Source organism: Falco cherrug, chromosome 7, assembly GCF_023634085.1.
Source record: "Falco cherrug isolate bFalChe1 chromosome 7, bFalChe1.pri, whole genome shotgun sequence".
Classification (NCBI taxonomy): domain Eukaryota; kingdom Metazoa; phylum Chordata; class Aves; order Falconiformes; family Falconidae; genus Falco; species Falco cherrug.
Window position 1 is genome coordinate 68,254,976 of NC_073703.1, and position 27,529 is coordinate 68,282,504.

Consider the following 27,529-nt stretch of genomic DNA (forward strand, 5'->3'; position numbering starts at 1 on the left):
AAATATTTCAGATGTTGGTAATACAGAATTTATCAGCCTCGCCTTGTCCAGCCTGGACATGCTGTTCTTTGCCCTTTGACATACTGTCCAGCTATGAGCTCCCCTAGGTTCAATGCTTTGACAAAGATCAGAATACTTATGGTGAATATAGGATTAGTCTTGGACTTGGGCAATTCTGCCCAAAGTCTGTGTGAGCTTGGGAAGCCAATTATTATTTCCATTTTGGTTCTGCACGTATGAAACATGGATGTTAACTTTAGTTCTGTAGATTAGTGAAGATAAGTACCCTTAAGACAGTAAGAGAAAATAATTTAAGTGGTGAAGACAGATACAATGAACAGATAAGGCTTTCCCATGAAGAAAATTAAATAAACCACATAAATTGGCCCTTCCTACCTCAAAACAGTGTAGGTACTTGATGAAGACTTGTCCTTTTTGTAAGCACTCTATTTAAAAATATTTATAGTTTAAAAGACATTGAAGACTAATGAGCACAGAGCAGCAGCAACGTGAGAAAATATTCATTATTATTGTCATGCTCTACCTTGAGATATTATCCTTCAGAAAATTAAATCAATTATAGGTTAAGAAACAGTTTCTTTTCTTTTTTCACAAAACTTTTGAGGCTGTATTTTAGTTTTAAAAACTGGATAGAAAAACGTTAACATTGTAGCCATTTTAACTATGGCTAAAAACTGAACTGTGAAGGTGAGGGGAGAAACAGATGTGCAGTCACTGTTGAGTTGTGGAAGATTTTATACATTTTCTGCAAGGTAAAAAAAATTAAATAAATATAACTTGTTACGAGTGAATTTAAGGTTAATTTCACATGCTTTTTCCTATATGGCCTATGGGGCAGCAACCTTTGGAAACTCTTACCTTAAATGCTTGTATATTCTGCTCAGAAAAGAAAGGTACTTACAGCAGTAAATAATTCTTTTGATAGTAAATCAGCCATGTCCTGCCATAGTTCACCTGAAACATCTGCTGGCTGCAACTGTCATATTAACTAGCCTAAGAAGTACATCTCTGTGTTTGTAGGCTACCCATAAATGTATATTTCTCCCTGCGATGACCTGCAAGCAGTATTGTTTAACTTTGGGGGCCAGAACAAATCCTACCACCTCTAACACATGAAACTTGTCTACAACCATATTGGTCCCTCTTTGTTACACCTTCAGTCATTCAGATATGTGAATATTTGATCTAACAAGCATACCTTCTTCTGTGAAAACACTAAAATGAACTCCTCATGTTAGAGCAGCTATGTGTATTTTGGCCATGTGATAATAACTGTATGGTGGGAGAGAAAATTAGGTTTCCAGAAAAATGCAAACTGGGGGGGGGGGGGGGGGCGGGAAGTAGAACAGAGAGCAGGGGCTAATTTATCAGTCCTGTGATTTTCTCCATACTTACCATGTCACTTGGAGCTGGCAATGGTTGCAAGAATTATACCGATGGAGAAGATCCAACTTGCATGTCCTAGTATGATGACAAGGTTATTCAGTTACAGCCTTATCTCTGTCTTGGCTCTCAAGCCAAGTTACAACTGTTCTGAAGGTCCCTCATGCACTGGCCCAGAAAGAAACCTCAATCTTTAAATACTCAGTAGGACCGATCATTTATGAGACCTGGTAAGTGTATTATCCTAGTGAACTATTCTTAACCATAATTTGCCATGGACAGAATTTTCTCAAGAAGGCTGGGAAAATAAACACATATGCTGAACAGCTTTGAAAAATGTAGTCAAACTTCTGATGAGTACATCACTATAAGTTCATAGTAAACCCACTGTTTTCCTCACATGTATCCCAGTGAAACCAAAGACTACATATTGTTGACATATGCTTATTTCATACATAATTGCTGTCATTAGCATAAATCTCTGGGTTTTTCTTGTCTAGGCAAAATGATAACATCGTTATTAAAATGTTGCAGCAGTATGGGATATATTCGTAATTCACAGTGAGAAGAAAAAAAAAATTACATCCACATAGACTTATTTTAGAATAGATCATAGGGTTTCATTTTTATTTTCCAAAATTATTCTACAAAGTAAGGTCTTTTGAGGTCTTTAGCAATGCAAACTGATTAAACTGATAATGACCTTACAGAAGATTCAAGGAATAGTCCTTTATGACATAGAATTATTAATCATAGTGCACCTATTCCAGATTTTTTTAAAGATCATTTCAATAAACGAATATTTACAGTATATGAGAATTTCCTTTTTACTATTTTTAGGTACACAAGCAGGCCTTACAGCTGAATTGTCTCCCATGGTAGGAGTGTTTTTCACTGTTTAGAAGCAAGCCACAGAATAGTTTCTCATGAATTTACCAGATACATCCAACTTTGAGTAATTGAACACCCTGGTGTTCAAAGCATTCAGATAAACAGTGTCCTTCCTGAAAGCAAAATTAAACTAAAATAAGAGGATATGCTGCAACTTTTGGAACCAGTAGAGAAATTCTAAGACAGCTTAAATGTACCCTATAAGGGTTTCAGCAATATTTTGAAGGAGATTTGCTAACAAACGTTAGAATGAGTTATTTTTATGTGGTCAGGAGGTTGTCTTGGCAAAACAAAAGTCAGAAATAGCATAGATATGCTTCCCACTTAAAACACCACAGCAGTCAGTGTGGTGGAGTGACAGAACAGCATCAATTACAGTTCATGCTTTTTCAGCTCTAGAGTTCCCAAAGGTCAAATTGTGCAAATTTGAAAATTTTAGTGTCACAGCTAGAATAGTTTAATTTTTTTCAGACACTCTTGTACTCATTGAAAATTAAGAAACTGCACCTTTCCCCTCTTTTACATCTTTTGCGTAGAAAAAGGAATATGGAGAAAAATTACATGTATAATTTCTCAAAATTTCCTCTCTTTCTTTCCCCCTGTATGTTGCAAGGATGATCTGAGGATCACCTGTATACTGAATACAAATGTGTTACTGCTTTTAGTAGGATAGAAAAAATCAGCCCTTGCCAAGATATCTGCAGATAACTGGATTTGAATGTATTTAGTGCTCATCAGGATTGTCTCTCAGAAAATAAATGGTTCTCATTACTCCCATGCAGTCTCTTCAGATACCCTTCAAACAGCAGAGAGTTCTTAGCCTACATTTCTTCTTCCTACCCCTTTTTTCCACCCTCAGCCTTCACATTTGTCAAATCACATTATAAATGCATGTGATGCAGTTACTTTAAACAACTTTTGGTAGAAGATAATGCAGCTTTCCAGTCTAGGTAGAATTAATCACAAATTATAATTATAGTTCCATATAAAATAATTCTAAAGTGTGCAAAGTTCTTGTTGAATGGAGTGTGATCAATCAACTTTTAGCACAGGCAAGAGAAGGCAAAACATTTTTTGGGAAATATAAAGGTCTTTCTTTTGCTCTGGAACCTCCTCCAGCAATGCACCTTTTGCAGCAGAGACTTCTTGCTTGGACCCAAAGGTAGTGAGCAATACAACACTGCTTTCTCCACTCCAGGAGATGTTGGCTCACGTCAACCCACAACAGTAGATCCTATTGCAATAAAGAAATCCAGTGATGCATCGTAAACATATGACCCTGTAGAAAAGGACACAGGGCATCATGTTTTTCAAATTTTATTTTTTTTTCTAAATATCTGCTGGACACAATATTACTGCATATCCTCTTTAAAAAGTTCCTTCTTTGTATGCCCCAAAAAACTAGGTTTGATATTCAAAGTAATTTTGATCTTTTTAGCATGCTCACCAAAGGAAAAGATGGAAGCAGATCCATCTCAAGTCTATGACCACAATGCAAGATGTCAGAGGAGGAAAACTAATGGTTCCAACAAAAATGTATAAAACCAAAGCGATATAGACACATATTCTAGGCCAGGAAACCCCTAACCTGCATATTGCTCCATCTGAACTGACAGCTTCTGTGATTTTCAAGAGGATTCTCTGACTAAACTATAGTACACCAATACCCCACTCCCCGTGCCATGAGATCTTCTGATGCTTCTGCAGTAGCTGACAATACAGTTCTCTTTCACTTTCCCAGGTCTCACAGGACTAAACTATCCACCAGGAGTTACCAAGTCTACTCTGGAAAGCTAAGAACTGGGCAGAGCGTGGATCCTGGACTAGAATTTCATCCCAGAAGATGCTGGTGTGAATTGAGCTCACTGGTGCCTCAGCGTAGTGGATGACCTATTTTACTGATTTTTGAAATTCAGAGTTGCTGAGATAAGCCAGCTGGATGGGACTGCTTTGATTTATAGCAATCCCTAGAACAAAGTAGATATTCACAAAGAACAGACCTGAGTAAGTCACAAATATAAAGTTTGAAAACCAGGCTGCTTGAAACTTGGGGCACTTTTTACTGAACTGTCATGTGACAAAGGTTGAAGGCTGCATTAAAACAAGTTAAGCTTGTGAAAATCATTTGGTGAAACACCTTCATTTGCTAAAAAAATATTTACAAAGCCTAAAGCCATAAAAAAAAATGTTGTGAGAAGACAGTTAAAAAAAAAAAAAAAAAAAAGACAGAGAAACTAGTCAAGCACAGGTACAACTGAACCTTGTACTTGCCCAGTGATAACTTTTTGTGTCTGTGTGTGAGTTTTATGCAGTGGTGAACTTTATGCAGTACTACTGTTGTCACAGTCAAATATAATATGAGACAGATTTCGGGTGAATCTGACAGAAAACCAGATGCAAACAGTGCGTGGTCTGACAGGATGATGTTCATAAATTATGCAGTCACTGATGGAAAGGATGTTTATGTTTTTATGCTCTTAAAAATGTTCTGTCTCTCTTTAGCTGATCAATATTGTTGTTTCTATACTTCCCTTCACCTGCTCACTCTTTTACTTAGACACTGGTCAAATGGCAGCTCAATATAGTCTGTTGAGATGGAAAATCAATTGCATCAAATAAAGAGCTATGCTTTTAAAATTGGTGGATGTCAGTACACACGCACCAATGCTATAGACAATGGAACAGAAGATGTGATGGTTTTACCATCGTATTGGGGAAAAAGGCATAAGTGAAACCAGCTTGCTTTCAGCTTAGGTCTTCATATTATGCTTGACTGAGTATATGTCAGCCTTTTTCTCTTCCATGAAAGGTTCAAAACAAACAGCATAAATTCCAGGAGGGGGCTCAACCACCCAGAAGCAGGGTTCAAAGGTAGGCATTCATGTATGACAGGATGAGCAGCAAGATAACACTAAGGATCCCTGACAGGAGCTACAAATCAGTGACTGTGTTTATAAGATGTAAATAATATCACCACATCACCATAAGGCAACAGGTTTTCTCAGAAGACTTTGTGGTTCTGCAGTTTAATTACACTTTCCTCCTCAAACATTGATTGCAGCATTTTTCATTGGAAAAAAAAAGCTTATTAATACATCATATAAATAAACTATGTGTGTATATATGTGCACAATGTATAATATTGATATATTTGCATGATAAACTGAAAAAATGTTCTAATTTCCACCCCTCTTGGATATATTTGGGTTTTGCAATCAGTAGATTTAGGACTCAGTTTAATGCAAGAATGAAAAGCTTATAGACAGCTTTCTCAGAACATCATACCTTTTAAAAACATGATTTATCCAAGAGCATCCAACCATTCACCATGAACACCACAAACCCACTAAAGACTTAATTCTTTCTATCAATGCTTTTGGGAAGTTAAAGTGACACAGTGAACCTGACATTACTCTTCATCATCTAATTCTGTGCATTTATCTTTGTGATTTTGAAAATTTCTTTTCTCCTGCAGCATTACCTTTACGTTCAAGTACTGGATTTTACTGCTCTATTAGAGCAAAAATAGGCTGGTAGTTAAAGACACAGAACTAAGAGCAAAGCTTAATCAAACTTATGGCTAAAACATTATCAATTTGTCTCAGTTTCCAGTTACAATTAGAGAGGACTGCACTTCTGTTAGTTATGAAAAACTACAAAAATTGTCTGAATGCTAATATTTGTGTTATGTTTACTACTGAAGATCAGAAAATATCACTGCTGGAAACAAGATCAAGTACTTGCACACTTAAATACATTTCTTCAGTTTCTTGAAATAATTGCTGAGCCTTTCAGGAAAAGTTATTCTCAAATTTTAGAGCTATAAACAAGAAAAACATCTTTTTTCTTTATACCAAACCAATGAGTGTCCAAATCAACCCTGGTGGATAGCAAATGATAGGTCAATAAGACATAAGACATAGCTGGGTTTGTATACATTTCTCATAAAAAAGCATTTTTCTGAGGTGGTAAGGTTTTCTTATCTATTGGTCAATGAATGACTCGCCCAGTACAACACATTTATTTCTGCAAGGAATTCTGACTCCAGAAGTATAAATTTAGATGTTTTGGGTTTGAAATTGCAAGGAGATCCTGTGATCTTTTTTCTGTAATAACTGAGTTTGAGCATTTTTTTCTTCATTTATTTAGGTAAGCCTACAGGAAATTAGAACTGTTAGACCAAGTCATCCAACTTCTTAGAGAAGCTGTTTGCAGCAGTTTGCATCTTCAAGTACTTCATTTTATATTGTACATTTGGGACAGTATTTTATATCGTATTTGAGTTTTAAAAGGCCTGTTACCGGGTCTGTTACTGACCATTTCTTAGAGGAAAGTAAACATCCACACCTGCTATAAAGCAATCATCCAGCACCTCAACAAGGTGATAGGTTAGCTAGGCAAATGTATTTAGAGTGCAGGCACTTCACAAAATCTTTTGGTTGTTGATACGTGAGTATTCCAAATGGGCACCCACCAAAAAAGTTACTCACTTGTTACTGTTTGCAAGGTATTTGTTAGAGTTTGAGGTGATTTGATTCAGCTGAACAGCTGTTGAGATCACAGCTAGTTCTTGAACCTGTGGTTAAAATTGTTCTTAAAATTGTTTCCACCTCTGAAAATTATCTTCCTGACACTTTTTCTTCCTTTCTGAAAACCATGCTGCCCTTACTGTAAACTGCAGATGGTACCACCTGTGCTCACTTTGTCAGAACTTCGGGTGGCCAGTCCCTCTTTAGAGCCCTAGCCTGCCAAACATTCCTGGGCTTCTGCCCCAAAGTAGGCAGCAGCAAAAAAGACAGCTCTGGCATTTGAGGTGGCAAAATAAAAATCTTTGTAGGGCAGATTCGGATTTCAGCCAAATCGCCACATCCCAAAATACCCAAATGCTACGAAGTAGATCAGACTCAAAATCCACAATGTTAACGTTCAGCTCAGTATTATACCAAAACATAAACTTATTTAAAATAAGGTAGACTTTCCTAAAGTGCCATAGAGGAAAAAGTCTATTCAGGTCACTGAGGAAACTTCCATGGTTTTCTTGATTATCGAACTAATCTGCAATTCTGTCTTTCTTCTTTACTAGGGGAAACACTGTTCTTAGACCTAAGAGATCATTCTTTGTTAAAAAAAAAAAAAAAAAAAAAAAAAAAAAAAAAAAGCTCCAGTTAGGGCAGAGTATAATAGACTAGGCATAACCCATCCAAGAAATCCTATTTAAGGCCAACATGACAATAGAATTTACAGCTGTTAAGTGCTCATCAGCAGGACTAATGCTTGCAGAATCTGACCCTTCCTTAATCTCTTTTCAAAAGTGATTTAGAAGCTCTTTCTTTCATTTTTAACAAGCTGCTGTGCTGCAAAAGGAGTGGTTTAGGTCAGATCACTTAAAGATCACCACCAAAAGGGTTTGAATGAAACAGGTTTAATAATGTGACTGCACAAGATGTGATGGCAAGGTTCACTCTATTACTGATTACATGGGGTAAATGCACAGAGACAAATCAAGTAGAAATCAAGTCAGAATAGAGGTGGGCATAGTTTATAAAGGTCAAGGGCATAAGAGGGTAAAGGTGATCTACACGAGTCACAAGATTTAATGTGGACCCCCTTGCTTTCTGTACTCAAACAGAGTTTAGGTGCAGCCAGATCCAATCTTAGTCTCAGACTTGGTCAAGGGTTTATGCCTAATGGGAGGGATATAGAGTGGGGTGTAGAATAAAGGAGACTATTCTGTCGAGTCATGAGGTTTAGAGTAGATGCCCTTGTTTCTAAACTCACAGAGTTTAGGTGCAGCTGTCTATTCCTAGTTCACACTTGGACAATGGTTTATGTCTAAGGGGGAGAAAGAGTTTTCTCACAATTCAAGATTTTATGTATAGGATTTTAGCAGCAAACCAGTACAATTTGTTTTAAATGACAAAAATAACGTAGATTACTTCAAGCTTGCAATGCATATTATGAAAAAGTTATACCTGTTAAAAGTTCCCCTTGAGTTCAGTGAATGCCTTTGTCTAATGCCTTTTGCATTCCTCAAAGGGTGACGGGTTGAGCCTTGAGGAGCTGGGGTATCAGTACAGCTTTCCACAACAGTCCCCTGGTATCGCAGACTTGGTGGTTTGGAGCTCGGAGCGGTGTCCTGCTCAGGGGGAGATGCTGCTCACGTGCCTGCTGCGGCCCAGGAGAGCTCACAAAGGTCTCGCTTGAGGGCTGCTGTTTCTAAGGCTGTGAGATGATCGGCTTTAGTCACCATTTAGTTAGTAAAATTCCATCCTGGCTGCAACCTGAGTTCATAATTTTTTCAAAAATGCCAGGAGCAATGGTACCGTTCCACTCAGGTTACAACGCAGGCTGCAGTCCAGGTAGCAGCTTTCCAGGGCTGTCGGGGAACAGCAGGTTGTGTCCGTTCTCATTCCTTGCTTTGATCAGTCAATGAGAGCTCCAGTACGGACAGTGCTCTTCTGTGCCTGAGCAAAGTAACAGTTACTGGTACAGTCAAGGGCTGCTTAACTGCCTGACTCATTGCTCAAGGCACCAAGGACTAGTCAGCAGCTCCTAGGGTCATAGAACAGCCCGGAGAAGGGGGAGAAGTGCATCACTGTAATCCACCCAGTGACTAAGGTCAATCCATCTCCCTCCCCCAGAGATGGGGTCTTGCCTCTATGCTTATAAACAGACCGATGTTATATTCCAATTACGATTAGTGGGAAGTTTTTAGTTAGGTTCCCTTTGTTAAATGTGATTCTTAACTAGTGTTGTATATGCAAAAGTTTTGTAACAGTGTTATCTGTTTAGCTGTCCTCCATACCTTAACATATGATGTTCACCAGCAAGCATCAGTGAACTAAAGCCCCTAGATCCACCAGGAGTGTCCTTCCAGTCTCAGGGAAGAGGTTAGCCAAGACTGACTATTACTTGTCACATACGTTACTAGAACCATCCTTTTGCTTTCTGTCCCACCTCCTCCCTAATGTTTTTCTCTGGCTGCTTGAACATCATATCATATATCACCACACAATTAGAATGCTTAAAATCTTACATAAATGATTTGTTATTGTCTGAGTCCACTGCATAAATATCTACTTACCATTTACTTGTGTTTGCTTATGTCAAAAATGACTTTTGACACCTGTGTCCTGACTTTGTTCTTATCATCTCACTTTGTCAAAAGTAAATGAAAGCCATACATAGCTAAACACGAAGAGGGTAGTGCTGTGTTGAGGTTTACTCATACAAATTCCTTCCCCGGGGTTTCTAATTCTCACTTCTTGATTATATTAAAACCTTCATCCTGCACTGGTTTAAGCTTTACTTACTTAAACACATTTTCATTCTCTCGCAGCCTTTTTTGCAAGACAATATGGATGTCTTAACACTCTGTATACTTTATTGGCAATTAAGTACACGTCTTGAATTATTCAAGAAATCTAGACCTAGCTACATCAAAATAAAGGTGTCATTAGCCCACAACAGACACCCTTCTCCTACAAACACTGCCTATTTCTAAAATACCTTCTCAGTTCAAAAACAGCAGCACAGTTCCTTCCTGATCCTTAGTACACATATTTTTACACTAAAGCACAACATTCAGCAACTTCCCATACACACACACTTTTCTTTTTTCATTCCTTGGGAGATACAACCGCAAATATCATAACAATCAGCATTGTGCTCCAATTCTTTCTCTAAATCTATGGGTTTTGATATTCCAAAGGTATCGTTTGTGATGCCCACATATATAATTGCTGATACAGCTGCAGACCACTACAACTTTTGCTTACCTTCTGTACCCTAAATTAATGGTGAAAGAGCACTTGACCACAATGACACACCTGATTTACTAAACATAGTGAAAAACATTAATCATTGGTGTAGAATCTTTATAAACAATCCTTATATATAGGATATATTTAGTTCAGGAAAAATTCTCTGTATGGTATTGATAAGGATGCAACTCTATTAACATTAGTATAGCAAAACATTTAAGTCCATTATATTAGTAATCACTGGAATGCTGGTATCTTTCAGGAGCCAAAGCTTATGTCTAGAAAACATGTTAAACATTTAAAACAATTCTTCCTACATTGCTTTCTGTAAATAAATCTTACTGAAGTATAATTTTTCATATAATATTTTTCATCCCCTTGTCTAAACATTTGTTTAGTGTTGCCATGTACTCCTAAACAGCAGCCACATTTGATTTTGGACAGAGATCTTTTTCAGTGATGAATGAAAAAGATTCTGGATACATATTTTTGATCATTACTATTAAAGAGCTTGGGAATGAGTTCCTAAGCATTGGAAATGCCTCATTTTGTGTCTCATACGTCTCTTACTCTGAGACGTTAAACTTGATATTAATTTTAAAGCAGACCACTACAATAAACAAATTCATTTGTACAGTTGGTCATAGCTTTCAGATACTTTTTACAGGAGCCTTTTTTTTGCCCATCAGAGCAGCTGTTCTTAAGGTGTCTATTATCTTTCAGTCTCAAAGGTCAGCTTCAAATCTGGAAGACTTCTGGGAGCAATCCCATTGTCACAGAGAGAAATGGCACTCTCTTGTGCAATGCTTGTGTTTCACAATAATCTCATGTGTTTGCCCTGTTCGTGTTTAGGAAAAAGTAATTTTCACAATTTATGGACTGGTCCTGCATAACAGACCTAAGAGCACACACACAGAAAAAGAAAAAAAAATATTTAACAGTATATGAAAATGTGTGCTGTCTCTTTAAATAAAGTATATATATTACAGCTGCAGTAATACTCCATAAACCATGGGATATTTAGTTATTTAGTCCTCATTTTCTTTCGGATTACTTTGTTGCTAGGAATCTTGACTAACCAAAAAATAGGATACTAAAGGAGAGGATTAAGTCAAAATGTATCTGAAAGAGCAGGGAAAAGTAGGTTGGACAAGGGTTCTAAAAGGCTCTCAGCTACATCATATCTGTTTTTTTAAACAGTGTGACCTCTTTATAACCACCTTATACTTCCCTGCTAGTATGATATTGTATATTTATATAGGGGATCATTAACAGTACAACTGCAATGTAATTGAATGCAGGATTCAATAACAACATTTAAGTTAAAATACCATGTGAATATAAAATTCCCTTTCGATCTTGCTCTATTCTACTATTCTCTACTATTAGTCTAATAGTCTACTAATAGCCTACTATTTCATTTAGCATTATTGCAAGGAAAACAGAAGGAGAGGGGCAGCAAAAAAAGGTTTATTTTGATAACATTCTTGTTCATGTGGAAGAAGATTGCATTACGTGTAGCTTGATCAGCAGATAAGAGTGCTCAAAGAAACAGCAGCAGAACCCAATTATAATGAGCTTCCAGCCTTCAACCTGAAATGAAGGAGTGTGGCTGTTTATTTAAGGTGAGGGCTTTTTTGTAAGTGAGATGTGTTTAGGGGAGTGATGACCAATTAACTAATTGATCTGATAGAAAGCTGAAACCCCTCATAAAAGAAAAAGGAGAAAGGTCACTTTGGAGATTCATGCCATTTCCTGTTGTGATCGTCCCAATTAGCTTCTGATGAAGCTGAGAAGTGAGGTAGGGAGTTGAAGGAAGGGTTTGGTTCTTGATGAACCCATGTGAGGAATGAAGAAGCACATGATTAGTTGGAAGGTATCAAATGTTTGAATGATGAACCCAAGGTATGCCAGGTTTTTATTTCATTTAAGTGCAGTGAGGTTTAATGGAACAACAAATATAAAGACTGCAGCCTTGGTGGCAGGTTTTTATAAAAAAATTATTTTAAACTAGTTTGCAGAAGTTTATTCTATCATTCATTGTCTGCATCCCCAAGATAGATGTTAAGGAAGAAATCCAGAGTTGCTGGGTGGCTTCATTGTTACATTTAATTGTCTGGGGTTTGTGAAAAAGTCCATCTATAATGTCATAATGAAGTTCCACAGAAATTATGAATATTTTCAGAACTCTGGCCAATGTAAAGTGTACACATACACACCATCTTCAGTAGCTTGGAAGCATGGCTGGTGATGATTAGACAGCCACAAAACCAAGAATACTATTTGTTCAGAAAGGAAAATAATGGAAAACAATGAATTGGAGAACTTAAGAGGTCTTACCTGGAAGGAAGCAAGAGGACTGAGGTTCTGAGTGCCTTCAGCTGTTGAACTGTGTCAGGTGGTCTTAACATGTTAAATGTGTTAACAAAGGATGCACAAGGTTCTGGTGGTTACATTTCACAAGAATATTATCACTGTTCATAGTGTAATGTGGTGGCCTTGATGATCAAGCACGGAACTTCTTTCCTAGAGCTTGTACCTGAGGTTGAGAGCCAAGAGAGAAGAGAAGATTAATACAAATAAAAAACATGCAGGTCCATGAGCTGGTCATGCTCTGAAAACAGGCTAAGCAGTGTACTCACTTCAATGTATTTTTCACAAGCTTTAATCTATATTACTAAACTAATTTCTTTTGCCCCAATTTTTAAAAGCATATCAGTGATTTCAAGTGTTGTAGAAAAAATACAATGGACATAAAATCTTACCTTTTTATTGTGTTGTATCATTTTAAAGTTCAGCCACATTCTGTCTTTTAGTTTAGGTGAATCACATTAATATGGTCAGCAAGACGTACTCTGAGCACCAGCAGACAGCCTGCAACATTGACCTGGAAGATTTTTCTCTTCACCTTCAACTCAGAAATTCTGTGCAATAAAAGACAGCCAAAATTTTACACAAGTATGAAAAATTACTTTCCCTTGCATTGAAGCTTACTTTTAATGTATGTGGCAGCCTTATACTCACATAACCCCTATGGCTGCAACATTTGCTTTCAGCTTTTGTTCTCCAGTGTTAGATTGAAATGATTTCTGTCAGATTATCAAGGAACAGTGGTATTCCTTTATAATTTTCTTTAATGTGTCAGGAAGATTATTTTATACTGATGTATTTTCAAAACTTATGTTCCTGTACAAATGTTTAATATGCATTTAAGAGCATCCTGAGAATGGTGATAATTATCACAAAACATAATCCTTTCCTCCTTTACTCGCTGTGTAAAATACTTTCCTCTACAAAGAAGGAGCCCTGCACAATACTTTGTGACATTAACATGGGCTAAGTTGCTACTCACTAAAAGCAAGGGATCAGATATGCTTCTCCAGGTATGTTGTATATAAAGTACAGTAGTATATGTTTGCATTTTGAGTGAGAGTTGAAAGAGATATTGAACACTACACAATAATTTGCTTTGATCTGGAGTTGAAGAAGCTTGCAGTTTAAAGACTTACTGCATTAGACTCACCTTAGACCAAATTGAAAAGGTCTCTATTTCCTAGGCTCTTACTCTTACCCTTCCAACCAGCTTTGTAAAGCCAACACAGCATGCTTAACAGCTAATTAGGGGCCTTGACCTGAAATAAGAGAACAGAAGGAGTTCTGGGTCAAGAAGGTGATTAGGAAGAACTGAAAGACATGGTATCCTTCCCTCCCCTGTGCACTCCCCTCCCTGCTGCCTTCTTGGAAAAGAAGAATGACCGTTTCTGTGATTTTTCCAGTATCAGCAGCTCCTTCATCACCACACTGATTCCATCATCCTTCTTTCATCGTTAGCTTGTTGGGTTTTTTTTCTCTTCTAGAGAACTTAAAAAAAAAAGGGCACATTTTTTCCAGTTTTATTAATTACATAGGAGGATTGGCAAAAATGATGCAAAGATCTTTACTATTTGTAAATTCATTCTATCTGGAGCTAAAACTGTACTAACAGAAGCAAGTCATAACAATACCAAAGTCTTTTTCCTCAGTTAGTTGGTATAACTATCACAAAGGTAAAACAGAAAACAAGAGCACAGAGAATTTTAAACGCTGGTATAGATCACTTGTACATATGCTCCGTATTAAAATGTAATTATTAAAACTATAGAAAACCCTCAGCTGTACCTTTCAAACAAGATGGCAGTAGTTTTACTCTAATTTTCATGTAGATGTACTGAACATTTCCCAAGCTTTTGAGTCATAGGTATAAAAAGAGCTAGTTTCTCAAAGCAAAAACCTGAAAGTTTGCAAATTTGCACAGCAACAGCCACATTGCATCTGATGAACAACCTGTCTTAATTCCAAGTAGAAGCATTACTTTTTCAGGATTTAAATTAAAAACTCTTAAATTTGCTTTAATTCCTTAGCCTAGAATGGACTTATAGACCAGTTTTCATTATTACACTGTTCCTCTAGAATGGAATTACAGGAACTGAGAAGTCTTTTCAGAGGAATTAAAATAAACCCCTCAACAACAGAACCAAACACATTACATTTCTTTTGTCCTCTCCATGCTAATCAGTGTCAACATTGTTAACCTACAAAGGAAGATACTGTGATTCTTGCTGAACAAGATGGCAGTGAAAGCTTCTTATTCCAGACCAAATATAAGATCTGTTTTTCAGAGGGTTGAGTGTTTTCAAAGTGTGAATTTAGCAACACTATTTGCAGACCCTCAGAGCCGGTGAGAAGCTCAGCTAATTCTGCATGGCACAGACAGAAGCAGCCAGGCTCTATCTGGGGCCATTTTTTCCTTTTGGAAAATAACAGTTACATAAATTTATCATTCTTTAATCAATGAGAGATATTAGACACTTGGTTAAGAGCTAATAAGATAACCGACATGGAACATTCAGTGCCACGTTAAATGCTAAGTTCAAGTATTTTAATTCTTCGTGTCTTTTTTAAAAATTATAATTATTACGTGCAGACTAATGTGCCTGGCTATTCATTGCCCCAAAGTGTTGCAAATTCCTGTTGTTAATGTCTAGAACTGATACAAATTCAACCCAAGTGTCAAGAGACACATCCACATCTTTGCAATAAAAGACTGTCTTGCAAAAGGATGTACATGAGAGAAACAAAAGTCTGCAGAAATGAAACTGATGAAATAAAATAGAAAATGTTGGCAATGATAATTTTTTTTTCATTGAAGTTAGACCACAAAAACAAATCATCAAGGTGGCCTGATTCTTGTACTTTCTAATGAATTTCAAATGCTTAACTTCACACTTCAAATATTAATTCAAAAAAATATGTGGGTGTTACTTCACGCTATATTTATTTATACCTATAAAAATAAAGCAAATACAATACACTTTGCACTGCATAAAATTTCTGCTTCATAAACTGTCAGTGCATACTTCCTGATGCATACAGTAGATTGCTTCTTTCTTCTGAATCTGTCAAGGAACAGCTTCAGAAAGTTCCTACATTCCTGTCAGTACCACAAATCACTCAAAATATAAACATATGTATATGTACATTTTAAATGTAAAAAAAACCCATGGATAAAACAAAGAGCAATTTTCAGTGAGTGATTCCATATCAAATAAGTGTTCTTCACTTAGGAGTTTATTCTTTGCTCTAATCCAGTTTTAGATAGATACCCAGAATTTTCACCTGGAAAGGGCAATAGTAGTAACTGCTTTGCTTCTAAAAGTTTATTGGTTATTTTAAAGTTCCAGATTCAGCCATATCTCTTCATAACTTATGTTGACTTTCAAATGTTGCTGCTAGTAATAATAATAATTAAAAAAATGTATTGAATCTATAGTACAGCTCTATTGAATTCTGGAAAAGATCAAAGTAGGTCTTAATTTTTTTTTTTTTTCATACATGGAAAAGTGCTATTTATGAGTACAGCTATTTAATTATATTTGGATTATATTTGAGCCTGTAATCTGACAGTGTTGCCTTTGTCACAAATCTTAGTAATGAATATTTTACCAATACATTGGAATACATAGCTGGGAACAAGAGAAGCTGTCAAAGTTGGTACTTAGGGGTGGTTAGTTGTTTACTAAAGCTCTAAAGAAAGTAGTACAGGTCAATAGCTCTGGCTGCCAGTTGTCCCTTCATATGGTTGATTTCAAGCCTGAGGTAACAGTCAAGTGTTAAACTCGTGTTAGTTTTCTATTTTTAAATGGTAAATGAACCCTAACTGAAAACGTTATTGTTTTCATGTCCGCTTCCTACAAGCGTTAGCTCAGGAAGTGATAAAGCTGGCACAATTACCTGTGGCCTTCCCAGTGACTGATGTCAAGTGATTTCCTGGCTGGCTGTAGACAATGGATTAGGAAATAAGCCTCGTGACCAGGAAGTTCTAATTATTTTTATAGTTTGTTTGGTTTGGTTTTTTTTTCTTAAAGCCTAAAACAATAGATGCAATAAAGTACTGTTCATTTCATGATTGCAATGCCTATAACTAGTGATGGACATGCAATTAAATGTCTGAAGTAGCCTTTTTAACTCAAAGTTTTTCATCTGATATTTATACCACTGGTCTCAATTAGGTTTCATCATTTCCCACTTACACAAAAAACTTCCATTTTTTCTTCAAAGTACACTAAGATGGTTGAACGCCAAAGAGAATTTACCAAACAAATCACATGCAGAATAATATACATAAACATTTATATGTCCCACAAAAACAGTTTTCATAACTGATTAGAAATTTTCAAGCAAAAGGCTTTTTAGTTGTTGTTGTTCTTATAGACAAACACTTATTTCCTTCTTCACTTCAGTTTGGAAAAAAAGATTAATAACATCATCATCCGAATTTAAGAAAGGTGCCATTTCCTTCAATGGGGTTTGATGACAACAGCGCCAGAATCTCAGCCCATCTTCCAAGGTTCAAATGATCTTTTTGCTATTTCTGTTCTTAACAGAACTGAGAAAAAAACACCTGACAGAAAGTTATGAAAACAGTTCTAAATGTTTTTGTATACACATCACAATTTAGTAGTAAAGATTTGTTTTAAACATGATTTTAAATCATTTGTACTTGTCTTGATTGTGTAATAAGCTTTGTTATTTAAATTTCTGAGTTGCGTACATTGACAGGTACAGAAAGAGAAAAAAACATAACATCCCTCAACCTCACATAAACCAGTGTTAACACTCTGCTGACTAGAATGGCAAGAGGAATTCAGCAGCGCTTCTTATATGAAAAAGTAAGACATAGGAAGAGCTGGTGAAACCTGAGGTCTGAATCCCACAGGACTTGAAGCATAACTTATAACTGGGAACAGACAACAAAACAATCATGCAGTAAAATGAAGACACAGAAAGAAACAATTTCCCTTACATGGAATGAAAACCTGAATATTGAGAAACTGTGTTTAGGCTCCCTTGCCTCAGTTTCCCTAAGAAAGCTTCTTGTGACGCAGAATGGGCTTAATTTTCTTGTTTGAAAAGTGCTTTGAACTGGTTTTGTTAACTGATTCCATAAAAATGCCAAATGGCCGATCATTTGGACACCTGCATTGCCTGCACAACAGCGGTCAGAGTTCTTTTGTTGAGCAGACCAGGCTGGGGGGTTGTTTCTGCAATGTTGTGCTCAGTCTGACTCAGATAGTGCTGCTGCTGGCTGACTGGGCTCTGGGAGTTCTTGGAGATCTGGTGGATGAGAAAATGGCAAAATTCAGCGTGTATAACTCCCCCCCCCGCCCCCCCCATCATTCTCCACTACCACTGCCACCCCCCCTAACAAAAAAACAATCACTGTGATGCAATCACTGGAGTAGTTACAATTTTTCTAGCGTTAGACCTCACAAAAGAAAAAAAGGCATGAGTGGTCTTTTATCTAATTTTTCTCCCTCATTCCTTACAGCCACCAGACCTAAAATCTACAGCAATACAAGAAATGGAGAGCAGTCCAGAGCTAAACCTGAAACCTCCAAGCCAAGTTAGCGAAGAAAATAAGTGCCAGTTTATCTACAGAGAATTTGGCCCTCTGATCGAGGTGTGATTTTATTTATTTTTTTCATTTCCCTTCAGTAAACAGATCTCTATCCATGCAGCTTTTGTTTGTACTGTTAATTTTGGAACTTACCAACACATAGGATTTCTGTATACTTATGTTCTATTTTCCTAGTGAACACATTTATATATATATATATATATATATGTATTATATACACACACAATATTTTTCTTGAAGGCATAACGTGTATTGTTGCATATATTAAAGCTCAAAGACAATAGCCATGTAAAGAACCAAATTTATGTCATTAAGATTCAAGCAATCTCATGCACTAAATTTAAAACCCTTCTTGTATATTTGTGTTTAATATTAGTATTTGTTATTTTCTGAGAGCCTTGTGTGCTTGAGAATGTATAAAAAGAAGATGGGTTGTGTTCTGGAAAGTTTTCAATCTGAAATAAAGATTGGAGTAAACTGAATGCTCCAGAAAGAACAAACTGTTTCCAAAGTTATGGTTCCAGTTTGTGACAGCGCAGAAGAGTGAAGGAGACATTTGAAACAGCAGTGTGTATCCAAGATTTTTCATGGATAGCATATTTAATTAGCACTCAGAGAAAGAAAGGGCAGGAAATGGCTCAAGCAAACAGTGAAGCAAACTTTGAGGACTAGGATACAATACTGAGTGCAGAGGAAAGGACTTCATAAAGCCCAGTCAGTCTGTATGGCTGTACAAGGGAAGATGTCATCTCACGTTCCCAACAGCAGACAAGAAAAGTTGAATGACAATGAACGTGCAGTCATAGGAAGGCATTTCCTACCTTTGTAGTAACCAGAAATACAATAAACAGAATCATAAACAGTAGAATTGTTGAAGTCTGGTCTCTCGCACTTAGGTTGTATTGGTACCTGATCGAACATAAGACCTACTTGAAGCTTATTCCATACTTAGAACATTCCAGGTGATGTTTCCCAGTTGAAGTTCTGAACTATTTTATCAAGACAAATAAAATTAAATCACAAAGCAAATCAAGGCAGTCTGTCTTTGCCATAGTTTTTTTTATTATTATTTTTCACAGTAATTTCTGTTAAATAAGTATTTGAAGCCCTTCTACCTCTTTCCAAGTAGTCCCTTTAGCCAATAGATTTAAACATTGTCATACAGAGGTGGGAGTTGATGGACAGGTACAGAGCAGGAGATGACAAACCATGATCTCATTTCCTTCAGAGACCAGACTAGAAATCACAAAATCTTTTACAAACACTATCTTGGCTTGCCTGACCCTAAAGAAAGGTTCAGATTAAAATCTCTTGGCTGGATGGTATTTATTTTGAATTACTCCACTAATTTTTAATTTTGTTTTGAAACAAAAATTACTGTGAGAAAACCTGTGCAGCAATTCCCATGACTACGCTTTCCAGGGGTTAAGGTTTCCACTTTCCATCTAGAGCAAAACATTTAAATGTTCAGCATTGCTGACAGCACAAGACATCAATTAAAAGTCCAAGTAGTGTCAGTTGCATTTGTTTATTTCATATATTATATTTATCTTTTCCTGGATTTCAAGTGCCTTCTGATCAGCTTTCTTATCCTATGAAAACATCTGTACAGAATTGTTTCAAATGAGCAGAAACTTACTGCGGTATCTGTTCAGCTGTCAGACAATCAAGGTCATACAAGGTGCAAAAATGCTTATCTATATGAGAACAGGCTGAAATCACCCCCTCATGTCACCCCAGCGACTCCCATTACAACTTTGTTTTCAGTGGGGAAAACACTGGGAACTTGCAGTGGATTTTTCAGTCAACTTTTCCAAAGCCATTATGCGGGCAAGAATGCACCCTTTAGGAGAGACCACAGAAGAGCTGTGATTCCTTGACTTGGTGGTTTGCACGTTTTACACAATGTTTGGTACTTCACTATAGTGGTCCAGAGACTGGCTCCAGTTGGATCTATCAGCTTTACTGTAAAATACAGATTCAGTTCTGGGACTAAAAATCAGAACCAGAGACTCTGCTCTGCACTCCCTCCCCTTCCAAAAGTTTACAAACTAAGACCAGAGTTCAGTTTGGATCTATAGGATATGGTATATCACTACAGTATGAGCATAGCAATAGTAGATGGCTTCTAGCTTCTTCATAGCATTTAGCTTTGGGGGCCTGAATCACTCTTGCAAGTGGATTTTTGCATCTAAATTGATTGGGTGCATTAAGCAAATACCTCTTTTGTCTCTAGTTAATGAATATAGACAGAATTTAAACCAATAATTATCAATATACATGCTATTAGACAACAGATAAAGCCATACTGTGGGACACGTGTTCTGAGGTGTTAATTCTTGCAATTCTAATTCCTCGGTTACCCACACCACAGGAGTATCCTGCATCTCCTTTCTGATTACATCAAGGATTTTCTTCATTTTTCTTCATATGGATGCACAGGACAACATGTGCCCAATTTAATATGTACTCAGAACCTGGACAGAGTATGAACCCAAAACCTGGAGCTGTTTTTTACCATACGTCATATGAACTTTAAAATCCTTGGTTCAGATTCAATTGGCTTACTAAAACAAACAGAAATTTCCTTTTTAACTAGTGACAGCGAATTAGAAGTTAGGAGTGTTTGGAATCAAGAACCAAGATCAGAAAGGGAAAAGACATGCAGAGCTATGGAGATTAGTTCAGGTTGCATTAGATTAGCTAACACTTTCATTTCAAACACCTCCAAAACATACATGTTTGAATGCATACTTCAATGCTAGCTAATACAGAAATTTGAAGTTTGCTTGTCATACATGTGGGACACCTTCCAGTAATAAAAAGGAACTTTTATCACAAAACTTATTTGAATTAATCTAATTACATTACGTGCTCACATCTATAGCCATTTCAGCATGCATAAGTGAATGGGAAAAAGCTGCACAAACCTAGCCAAAATAGAGGAATACGTAGAAAATTAAGAAAGCTTTTCACATAATGTGATAGAACTTAAATTCAATTTAAGTCACACAAGTCATAAGCCCCGATCATTAATTTTATTTCCCCCCCTCCCTTACATTTTTACTGACAGCCTACTTCTATCTTAAATGATCTTGATTACCCTATCCATAAAACAGGAACATAAAAGTTCAGGCAACGGTTAGAAAGCAGTGGAATTGTTGCCTGCCAGAAAAGTACTTTAAAAAATCCCAAACCAAAACAGTGACAAAACTAAACACAAGATACAAATATCCATCAATAACAGCATGGAATCTTAACTCCATTTAGATACTCCCCAACTGAATTGCATGGCCTCAAGCCACCAGAAAATAAAAAGCATCTTACATACCACAAAGATAACCCAACTTTTTTTTCTGCTTTCCTGAAGTGTGAGAGTTTAAAAACCTCATACATGGATTAAAAGAAGTTGTTGTGGAACAATTTAGAAGAGGCTCTTTCTGTCCTGGGAGTCTTTCCAGTTCTCTTCACGCATGTAAATTCAGATTCCCATTATCCAATTTCTCACACAAAATGATTGTTCCCAGATAATCAATCTGTCTTTTTATATGACTTCATGGTCATTTAAACAGTTTTTCAATTGCAGACCTAATCCAGAGTCCCCAAACTATTCTTATTGACTTTTTAACTACTCAGTTATTTGCCAGCTTCCATAATTTACTACTTATACATCACAGCTTAAGCAACTTTTCTGTCTCACTCAACACTATTGACAGAAGGACCTAATTGTCTGCAAGCTACATGTATTATTCTGGATTTTGTTTACCTGTCCTTTTGGGGGAAAAAAAAATATCAAAACCAGCAGCTAAATTAAGGCTTAATCACATTAAAAAAAAAATGTCTAAAATCTCCCTTACTTCGCTTTTCAATTATGCAGGGCCTTACAATCTTCTAACTAATTTTCAAGCCATTAATAAAGTCCATGGTTTTTGTTTCCGGGTTAAATATCCCTTTAGAATTTGGTATTTTAGCATGTGGTATTTCAATAAATAAGTACAAAAAAGTTAGTTATAAACTACAATACAATCATATCTCAGTCTTCTTATACATAAGACAAATAAAGCATTTTAGCTGTCTCACTCCCGCTTTTTACAGCTCTCACAGAAGGTTCTGGTTGCTTTTTACACTTTGAACAATGTTAAAATTCAGCCCCAAGCGTGCCACGATATTTGTGACAGTTACCTGTGAAATTCAGAATTGTGATAAAATCCCAAAACTAAGCTCCAGCTGAGGGTTTAATTACAAAAGATTCACCCTGTTCCAGCCATAGTTCTTATGGAAACTCCAAATGGTGCAACAGCTTGAGAAAACAGGTATTCCTGTAACCTGCACCTATTCCCCACCTTGCTGGCAAGAGTGCAATGCAAAACACTACACAACTCCCTAGAACAGGAGGCTTTCTCACCACAGCTTCTTTACTTTAGCCAATTTTCCTTCTTTTAACAGCTTCAGATGCTCGATCTCATTTTAGGCCTTCTGCTCTTCCAAAGGGAGGAACATCTCTAAGTCCAGCATGTATTAAATCCTAACCCCTTGGCTGGAATTCATAAAGAATCTGAAAGCTCATTAGAGCTGCCAGAAATAGATTCAGATATATTGAGAAAAGGGATAAAGGGAGAAGCTATAAAAAGAAGCGTTGTTCTTGGTTAAGTTTTTATGCATTCAGCATTCGTAATAATTCAATACAGTAAAATACATGACTAGAATCTGTTTCTTAGGTCCCTGTACTTTGCGTGAGAATTAATTTAGTGAGCTGTTGATCCAGTCTGAAAAGCACACAGGACATAACAGTTGCAGAAACTTCAAACTTGCCTCAATGATTTTGTGAGAATTACCATGATTTTACAATAAAAATCTCAGTTCTTCATGACTTTCAAAATACAGAATAGTAGTGCAATGAAATGGGAAAACAGCTATCCGAAATGGGCAGCAGTAGCTGCAGCAGTGCAAGCTTTCCTGCTGTCAAGCTCCATCGTTTAAGGGGCTTTAAACCCTTAATATAGTTATTATATTAATATAATATATTAATTATATGAGAAAGAGAATATAGTTGTGGGTAAAAATGATGGGTAGAAACTGGTGTCTTTCTTTTATTCTAGATGTGGCAAGACTTGCCAAGTTATTTTGCTGAAGAGAGGGGAACTGTGGGGGTGTGTCTGTACTTAGAAAAAAGTGATATGATAAAAATCGTGGGAATGTCTGTGAAAGATTCTGCAGGGGAAATGTTATTCCATGTCTAACATGAAACTGAGAAGTAATTAATTAATTCCTTTTAGATAATTAAATCTCATATTTAAACTTCCAAAGATAAAAAAAGATTTTCAACTTTAAAAGTTGTATGAACCTACTGACAGTGTAAACCAAGGCACCAAATAACTGACTGCAAGAGAAGACACAGGTTCACGTTTTCCGTTGCATTGCGAGCTTCACCTTTATCCACACTTTGCACGTAAGCAGAGTTTCTCTTCACCAAAATTGTCTGCTATACTCACACTGAAAATAATAATTTAGCGTGGAAACAAACCATTTTTAAACACTTCTGCTGTACACAGCCATTAAACAAGCATGCTTCTGTTCTCCCTGAAAGACTTTTCTTTCCCAGAGTCATCTTAGACAATAGCCATTCTGTTAAGCAGGATCTTAAATTAGTTAGGGAAACATATGGCATGCCCTCCTATGGAGGCCATACTTTGGTTATAGCTTTCTGATCTAGGTTTTGGTATGAAATTTCTGCCCAAGGATATACAAGGTCTTTACATGAAACATAACTTTCAATGTTATCAATAATGTTTTACATCTGTGAATGATTAGATAGTAAGTTTATCAGGGTTTTTTTGTATAATTTGGAGATATTTTTTTTTTCTTATATGAAGCTCAAAGTAGTATAACATCTGTTTGGGGGAAGGATACATTTTTCTGAGGTGGCATTGATGGGAGATGAAGTACAGAGGTGAGGTAAGTGGGAGTGCAGGGAACCCAAGGCATTCTGAAAAATATTCACACTTCATTTATTATATCTTTTCAGGTGAGCATGTTTACTTGTATCTCCATACAGCTGTAGGGTGGTTGCAAAGGCTTCCTCTAGCAAAGCTGATGCAATTGAGACAGCATATGCTGGTACTTAAGCAGAGATGTTCATGCATGCTTCATTTTTTTGAAAAAAAACAAAACAAAACAACCACCACCACCACACAACAACCCATCCAGTTTACAATATTATGTTACCCAACCTTTTCTCTCTTTAAAAGAAATACCAGTCTGTACATCTTCCCTGCTATGCTACAGCAATTAAATATCAGAAGCAATTTATGTGTAACTTGTTCCACGCATTCGTTATTAAGTTGCATGCAGCAGCAAACATTTTCTGCTCAGCTTCCAATTAGCCAGAGTGAGACCGTAACTCCTGCTGATTGCTATAGAAAGTATCTAGGAACTGGAACACATGCCTTAGTACTGCTTGCTTCTACTGCTGACTTTCCAATGCCTTGCTGTGCAGGTTGATTAAAAAACAAAAATAAAAACAAATTTATTGCACCTATCACAAAAAGATCTGGCAGAATATGAATATTCCAGAAGGGGATTGTGAAGCTTAGTATTAGTGTATAAAATGCTTGAGATCTTCATAGTGGCAGCGTTGCTGATGCTGAAGTGTTTCCATAAGGTGTTTCTTGATCTATTGTGCAACAAATTTGCATCATGGTAGAGGCTGCAACTGCAGCCAGACCTTTCCTTCAGCAGTGCTTCAAAAGCAATCATGTCAAAAGCATCTGAGAAATTACAGAAAGAGCAAGCAAAAGCTCTAGATTTTGCTTGGAAGTACTTATCTGGCATTTTCATAAGTTTCCAGAAGGAAGAAAGAGCTCAGCTTGCCTTTTCTAAAAAGATAGAGAAGAAAGTCTCAAGTGCTAGTAGCTTTAACTATGAGAAGGTGTGATAACATCTACGTGCACGGACACTTGGATGCTCCTGTTTAATGCTTCAGAAATATCTTAGTCAATGCTTGAGTATTCTGTCCGTTAACCCATGTTCGAATAAGCAGAAGTATCGTTAGCTGCCTAAATTAAGAGCAATTTATATTTGCTGATGAAATGGTATGGTTTATAAGCATATAATTATATACACAGAGTCACCTATACATATATACTTGCATTTTTGGTGTTTACATTTGTTTGCTATTTTTACTGCACTTCAAAGTGTGCAGTTTACTGTAGGACCTTGAGAAAAGTGTAGCGAGACATCTCATACACTGAAATTGCCATTTGGTTTATACATTTCACAGTTCTGTAATGCAATAATGCATCCCTTACATCTCTTGAGCACTCCACCTCAGCGCTTAATCCCCTGGAACTGCAGGCAGAGCACTAATTGACATTGTCTGGTTTCATGACCCAGTCAAATGTTTTACAATAATTACAGCAAACAACACAAACTTGCTGCATAAGCATAACCTGTGTCAGTGTCATCAAGAGTAGCTGTTGCCTTTTAGAGTCTGCTAGGACAACAGTGACAGATATTCTTGTTCAGGAAATCATATTTTCCACTTGCAGCTGACCATGCTGTGGTGGTGGCAAAACACTTTGTTCCTGCTTAGTTTTATTGTCAGTGTCCTGTCACTCACAACGTTTCTACATTCACATAAGGTATGCAAATTAAAACAAATGTCTGAAAGTTGTGCCTAGCTGCTGTGGCTATGTGGATGATTTCTGAACATAATTGGTATGGTTTAATGTACACCCATGGCCGTCAGATCAGAGTCGCTTAGCAGAGGGCACCGAAAGAGATTTTCTTTTACATGGCAGTTTCTTGAACAGTAACTTTAAGTATTATGGGCTTAAATAGAGTAAGTTTAAATTTGGAAAAAAGGCAGTTTGATAACTGAAGTAATTTAATCCTGTTGCTGCAGAGAGAGCAGACACCTTCTTTCACTACTTCAAACAGTGTTGAAGCATTATCTTTAGGTATAAGAACAGAAATCCAACCACGCCTATATGTTCTTGATCATCTTTGTGAGTCTTTTCTCAGCAGGTGGAAAGGACAGAGAAGTGGATCCCTGTCTAGTGAAAAATCCTACTGAACCGTGTTTCATAACTGGCCTCTCTTGTATGGTTTATCCGTATGTTGACTTTAGGATAGAGTTAGTAGCAAAAATGTTTCAGATGTTCTCAAAATGAGGGGTTTGAAAATCTTTGTACTGATCTACTTCATTAGGTATTTCATTAATAATTTAAAATTATTTAAAACATTATCCAACTAATTGTCCCAAGAGAAAACAGAGCAAATGTTAAAGAGCTTCAGCATTTCAATAAAGAATTCTGCAGTATGTCAGGGGTGAACACATTAGTCTTGTAAAAATACTCTATTTTACAATTGGTTTTTTCTGCCCATAATCAAAGAGTTAAGCACAAGCACTATACAGGACTTAAGAAATCCTGTTCGTAGTTGTTAGAGTCTTTGTGAATATGCTTCCACTAACAGGATGCACACTGTATAGAAAAATCCACTTATTTTCACGCAAGTTCTGCATTGAACTGATGCAGCTCTACAGTATGAACTGATGCAGCTCTACAGTACCACAGTGTTGCAGTTCTTAGAAGATAAGCCTGACCTACACTATAATATGCTTGGGCGAAAGTTCTAACATAATAAATGCATGGTTTCTCAGTTTACCACTTCAAATTGCTGGTGAAAATCAGTGCTCCCTCTGGCCTGGGGCAGGTCCAGTGCTGGCATCCTGGCTCTGCCCACTTGCTGTTGCTGTTGTGGAGCATGTGCTGCGGAAACAGCATGGAGAGCCTGAACCAGCTCCCAAGTAATCTGAGGGATACATTCCAGCAGCTGGTTTCCTGCCTTTTTTCATGCAATGTTTAACCCTTCCTTAGCAGGAATTGAGTGAAGTCTGAAGGGATATAACTAGCCACCAGTTATTACTAGAAGACCTCGTGTCAGTGCAGTGCAAGGCCCTACCTTTTATCAGCACTTTGTAGTAGGAAAACTCTAGAAGTGGAAAAAAAGCCCACTTCGTAGTCCAAGTAAAATCACATAACTATCTAATTATCTGGCGGGGCGGGGGGGGGTGGGGGGTGGGGGTGGGGGTGGGGAAGTCTACCGCAGTTGTTCATAAGCCTTAAAAGAAGAGTTTCTACTGTCAGACATCTCTCCCAAAAGTGTGACTACAGACAGTGCAGTAACATCCACTCCCTGCTAAAGCTACGGTCCGTTGCAGAATATCTTCTCATCATAGCATAATACACTAGAAATCATTTCTGGGTGCTTATCAGCATTTTTTATCATTTTATCATTATTATCATTTCATGAAGATGACATATAGACATTACAAGGGATCAACATACAAATATCTAATTACTATAGCAGTTAGATAAACCAAAATGCCAAAAATACAAGAAGTTTTACTTCTTGTAACTGGACAGAGTACCAAGTAAATAGCAGAACATTGGCTGTGCTCTCCTTTCTCACCATTTCCTGCAGCCTACTGTTTTTCCCTCAACACACCCTG

General features: G+C 36.9%; 1 long non-coding RNA gene across 3 annotated transcripts; it reads right to left on the bottom strand.

Annotated features, from left to right (window-relative positions):
• Nucleotides 1-1,381: 1,381 nt before the first annotated feature.
• LOC114015731 (uncharacterized) lies at nucleotides 1,382-26,800 on the bottom strand. 3 transcript variants are annotated; one of them, XR_003559819.2, is made up of 6 exons: nucleotides 26,683-26,800; nucleotides 13,582-13,690; nucleotides 12,824-12,982; nucleotides 12,399-12,597; nucleotides 8,268-8,759; nucleotides 1,382-1,482 (listed from the first exon to the last, which is right to left on the bottom strand). It is a non-coding gene; the product is annotated as an uncharacterized LOC114015731 (long non-coding RNA). The 3 variants fall into 3 exon arrangements; XR_003559818.2 differs by lacking the exon at nucleotides 1,382-1,482 and having other exon boundaries at nucleotides 7,441-8,759; XR_003559820.2 differs by lacking the exons at nucleotides 1,382-1,482; nucleotides 8,268-8,759 and adding an exon at nucleotides 8,770-11,651.
• Nucleotides 26,801-27,529: the final 729 nt, after the last annotated feature.